This window comes from Cebus imitator, unplaced genomic scaffold (assembly GCF_001604975.1).
Source record: "Cebus imitator isolate Cc_AM_T3 unplaced genomic scaffold, Cebus_imitator-1.0 Scaffold119, whole genome shotgun sequence".
NCBI classification, from domain to species: domain Eukaryota; kingdom Metazoa; phylum Chordata; class Mammalia; order Primates; family Cebidae; genus Cebus; species Cebus imitator.
In genome coordinates this window covers 5,276,958-5,282,912 of record NW_016107434.1, presented here as the reverse complement: position 1 = coordinate 5,282,912, position 5,955 = coordinate 5,276,958, and positions in this window count along the sequence as shown.

Genomic DNA, 5,955 nt, shown 5'->3' with positions numbered 1-5,955 from the left:
GTAAGTTTGGCATATAACAAAGGCTTTTCTTTTATGTGTCCAACTCTTGATCTCCTGATCTTATCTGTCTTACAGTGTTGTAGGAATTTAGACTCAGTCATGAGTTCCAACTGTACACTGGCTAGTAAAACACAAAAACTGTAATTTGTGTCCCATTTTAAATAAAGAATGGAAATTTAAAGGAATAATAGAGAAATATCAGTGTTTTGGGCAGCAATAACATTATTATACATCATGCGTAATGAGGCAAATGCCTTAGCTGCTGTTGTAACTTTTACAATGGATAATTAATAAGCCACACTGCATAAATCAAAAAACTTTTGTTTTATACTGTTAAAAATCTGTATGTGGAAAAAAAAAAGAAAAACCTAATTGTAACTCATATAATCTGTCTTCCTTATCAATATATATTATACATACAATCATAAGAGAAGATGTTTCAGTAACATAGGTAACAAATAATGTCTACATTAGATTAGAATGTAAACTCAATATACAAATAAGAAAATCAATTTGTGTCATTTAGATATGTGTAATTAGAAAAGCTACATAGAATATATTGCATATTTCTGGCTTAGAAACTGCTGGATCCAGTGATCCAATTCTGTTAAATTCCTTATGTCTCACATTTGGAAAACCTTTCTTTTTTATCAATACCAATTTCTAATATGTTATTCAAATAAATGACCATCCTTATTTATATTTAAAAAAATGATATGTATCAACCTCCTAGAGTGAGACTTTTGAGAAAAGGGGCTACTTCTAAACTTCTTTCATTATGTCCATTTTCTTAATTTTATACCCAATACATGTATGGCAAAGTTTGTTAGCTGCATACTTAATATCCAATTTTACTATCTTCCTGACTAATGCAAGCTCAATTTTGTTCAACTTGAGAATGTGCCCAGTTTTATACATTAGATGTTGCAGTCTCTCTTGTTTATGATGGTTATCATTTGACACGTTCATGTTTAGAAATATACATGAAATGTGGTTTTGCCTCTTTCTTGTCTGATACTTCAGATGGCATCTTCAGATAATAAGGTGAGCTTAAGGATGGAAACATATACTACAAAAGATTTGTCAAAAAGGCAGGGAAGCATAGGTCCCTGATGGCATCTTGGCACTACTCACCTCTGGACTGCAGTGGACTGATTATCTTTAGAAACACCCATGAGAGAAGAAAACTAAACCTTTATGTTGCATGAATTACTGTTACTTGAGTTTCTATTATAGGCAGCTGGATATAAGTCTACTATGTGCAGCAAATTTGAGTCCCTGGATAGATCTTGAGTTTCTAACACTTATCTGGGTAAAATGTGGAGTAATTGAATTACTAATAAGAAGAAATAATTATTTATTCCAACTATAGATTCTTTGCTTCTTTGGACATAATTATTATCTTTTAAAAATGGTTCTGCTTTTATTAAGATGATTAATAGTAATATGTTTTGATAGATAAATGGCTTATGTTCTTTTTTATTTCTATTTTTTGCTTTAAGCTCTGGGGTACATGTGTAGATTGTGCAGTATTGTTACATAGGTATACACATGCCATGGTGGTTTGCTGCCTCCACCCCTGTCAGCTACATTAGATATTTCTTCTAATATTATCCCTCCCCAATCTCGCCACCCCCTGCTATCCCTCCCCTAGCCCCCAACCCCCCAACAGACCCCAGTGTGTGATATTGCCCTTCCTAGGTCCATGTGTTCTCATCGTTCAACACCCACTTATGAGTGAGAACATGTGGTGTTTGGTTTTCTGTTCTTGTGTCAGTTTGCTGAGAATGGTGGTTTCCAGATTCATCCATGTCCCTGCAAAGGACACGAAGTCATCCTTTTTATGGCTACATAGTATTCCATGGTGTATATGTGCCACATATTCTTTATCCAGTCTATCTTTGATGGGCATTTGGGTTGGTTCAAAGTCTTTGCTATTGTAAACAGTGCCACAGTGAACATATGTGTGCATGTGTCTTTATAATAGATTGATTTATAATCCTTTGGGTATATACCTAGTAATGGGATTGCTGAGTCAAATGGTATTTCTACTTCTAGATCCTTGAGGAATTGCCACACTGTCTTCCACAATGGTTAAACTAATTTATAGTCCGACCAAAAGTGTAAAAGCATTCCTATTTCTCTGCATCCTCTCCAGCATCTGTTGTCTCCAGATTTTTTAATGATCGCCATTCTAACTGGCATGAGATAGTATCTCAATGTGGGTTTGATTTGCATTTCTCTAATGACCAGTGATGATGAACATTTTTTCATGTGTTTCTTGGCTGTGTAAATGTCTTCTTTTGAAAAGTTCATATCTTTTGCCCACTTTTTAATGGAGTTGTTTGTTTTTTTCTTGTGTATTTGTTTTAGTTCTTTGTAGATTCTGGATATCAGGCCTTTGTCAGATGGGTAACTTGCAAAATTTTTTCCCATTCTGCTGGTTCCTGGTTCACTCTAATAGGCAAGGACTTCATGACTAAAACACCAAAAGCAATGGCAACAAAAGCCAAAATAGACAAATGGGATGTAATTAAGAGTTTCTGCATAGCAAAAGAAACAATCATTATGTTCTTTAAAAGAGATGAGTGTCCAGTTTGATTGCTCATAAAAAATTCAAAAATGATAAAGGTTTAAAATATGTTGTTATAAAACACAGACAAATAAAGGTAGGTATCCAAAACATGACAATTCAAACTCTCTTTTAATTAAAGTTGGTTCTTGTATTAGTAGTAAGCAGGGTGCTTGCGGGGAGAGATAGACAAGTGTAGATGGGAGTTCCCTGGGTAAAGTTCTTGTTTGGTAAGATTCATTTGATTGTATGGCATGTTTCCCCATTCTCTCTCGCTCTGTCTGTTTTTTTTTTTGTTGTTGTTGTTCCAAGCATCTAGTATGAAAACCACAAGGCCAGGGTTTGCTACCAAGAACCACACTCTCTTTTGCAGAAAGAGCTGATTCTGAGTGAAATAGGACTAGGTGCCAAATTAACTCCTCTCCACAAAGTGACCCCACATGGAAAAGTACTTGAGATGCTCTGTAAATACATGCTAAAGGCTCACCAAAGACAGTAGCATTATCCTTTCTTTACACATAAAGTAGGGGGGAAGCTTGCATAAGTGGTGTGTCTAAAAGCATTCCTTTAAATTATACATCTTTTTAAAAATATTAATTTTTCTTAGCTCCACATCTTTTGTAAATTGGATGAAGAATGCATATTTGTCATGGAAAAATTAGGAAATAAAGATATTAGCATAAAAGAGGAAGCAAAGAATCTAAATTACCCATAAATCCATGACTCCATATTTGTGCACAATTTAATAATATTGTTTTCTGATCTGCCGTTTTCACTCAATAACATATTTTGCATGTGGAATACGTTTTACGTAAATATTTGTATAATTTGTGTAGTTATTACCTTGACTACTAAAAAGAAATCCCTTAGTTCTTCTACTGAAATTGTTTCTCCTTTACAGTATTCCTTTCTGGGATAAATCCAGCTCTTTGTCTTGCATGGCAATGTAGTTCTGAAGTTAGCTATGTGGGACTTAGCCACATTTCCCAGAGTAGGATGTATGGTACAGTAGAATTCTTATAAAACTTGAAGTCAGAAGAACTGATTCCTCCATTTACTATGTGTGACCTTGGACAGTATTCTTGATTTCTTTGAATCTCATCTGCAAAATGAGTATGGAAATATCTCCCTTAACTATATGACCGAATTTGTGAGGATGAACTGAACAACTATGTAATAGTGTTTGGGAAATGCTGAAGAGCTCTACAAATGAAAGACATTAATAATATTAACTGAAATAGATTCCATAAATACTATGTATGAGATCCTATATTGATTTACCTCATTCATCATATCCGCTATCTGACAAAAATATGATCATTAGTTCTATTTTACGGTCTAAACAAATATAGGCAGAAAGATCAAATAATTTGCATAAGCTCACACAATTAGTGACTTAGATTTGATGTAATCTATTTCATTCTGTAGTGTTGGTCCTTTCCCCTGACAATAGTAAAATGCATGGCTCCATTGTTAGCCTGCCTGGGATCAGATACCATCTCCAACTAGGTTAAGTTACCCTTTGTGCCTCTGACTCTTCATAAATTAGAGATACAATAGTACTGACCTGATATCTTCAGGTTGCATTAAGTAGGAAATAAAATTATACATAGAAAAGACTCGGAGCATTGCCTGGCACAAAATAGGTGCCTTCAAATGTTGTTATTATTTTCAATGTTGCCAAGAGAGCAAACACTGTTGTGGTGGATTTGGATATATAAACCTGTTAAACGAATACGCGCTCTTTTCTCATAATATTGTCTCACTTGCACCTTATGTCGTAAGTATTCTAGTAATCTTGACTGTACATAATGTTTGGTTGTACAAATAAATTTTGCACTGTGAGGTAATTAGTTATAACTGAGGGGCAATCAAAGTTTGCTTAGCTTAACAAGCATTTAAAGGCATCTAATAAACACCATGACTTGTATTTGAAAGTAGAAAATACTTTTTTGTTTTTTTTAAACCTCACATTCACAAGTCGTCTCAATTTTATTTTTTTAGTACAATTTTCATTTCCCCCGAGGAAACTACTAACCAACACAATTATTTTTAAATATCAACCTGCTGTGTTCTTTTGAAAGTCTAAGAACCAAGGAAAAGATAACACTGTATTTTTACTGCTACCCATAATATTTTTTATCTTTCCTTCTCTCCCTTTGGGATACAGTTTGGCTTTTGAAAAATGTGGTATATATTCTCTTTTTTTCTTGGTCTGGCTAAAGTTTTGTTGATTTGTTTATCCTTCTGAAAAACCACTGTTTCATTGAGTTATTTTCTGTTGTAGTTTTAGCCTCTATTTTATTGATTTCTGTTCTGATCCTTGTTATTTCTTTCCTTCTGCTGACTTTGGGTTTAGTTTGTTCTTCTTTTATTAGTCACTTGAGTTGTAATATCAGATTGTTATTTTATATTAAAAAATTTTTTTTAAAAATTATTTTGGTATAGGCATACAATGTATAATAATTACATCAGGATAAATGGGACATCCATTACCTCAAGCACTTATCCTTTCTTTGTGTTACAAACCATGCAATTATACTCTTTTAGTTATTTTAAAATGTACTATAGTCACCCTGTCATGCTATCAAATACTAGAACTTATTTATTCCATCTAACTGTATTTTTATAACCATTATCCATTCTTCCCCTTAACCCTAGTATTCTTCCCAGTATCTGGTAACAATTACTCTATTCTCTATCTCCATGAGTTCAGTTATTTTAAGTTTTAGCTCCCATAAATAAGTGAGAACATGGGATATTTGTCTTCCTGTCTCTGGCTTATTTTATTTAACATAATAACTTCCAGTTCTATTCATTTTGTTGCAAATAACAGGATCTCATTCTTTTTCATGGCTGAGTATTACTCCATTTTGTACATGAACCACATTTTCTTTATTTATTCATCTGTTCATAGACACACAGGTTGCTTCCAAATCATGACTATTATGAATAGTGCCGCAATATGCATGGGAATGCAGATGTCTCTTCAATATCTTGATTTCCTTTCTTTTGTGTGTATACCTAGCAATTGCATTGCTGGGTCCTACAGTAGCTCTATTTTTAGTTTTTATGAGAAACCTCCAAACTGTTCTCCGTAGTGGTTGTACTAATTTACATTCCCATCAATGGTGGGTTCCCTTTTCTCCATATCCTAGCCAGCATTTCTTATCGCCTGTCTTTTGGATATAAGCCATTTTAACTGGGGTTAGGTGATTCCTCTTGTAGTGCTGGTTTGCATTTCTCTGATCATCAGTGAAGTTGAGCACCTTTTCGCATGCCTCTTTGCCATTTATATGTTGGTTTTTTTGAGAAAGATCTTTAGTCCATTTTTAAATTGGATGATCAGACTTTTCCTATAGAGTTGAGTGCCTTATGTATTC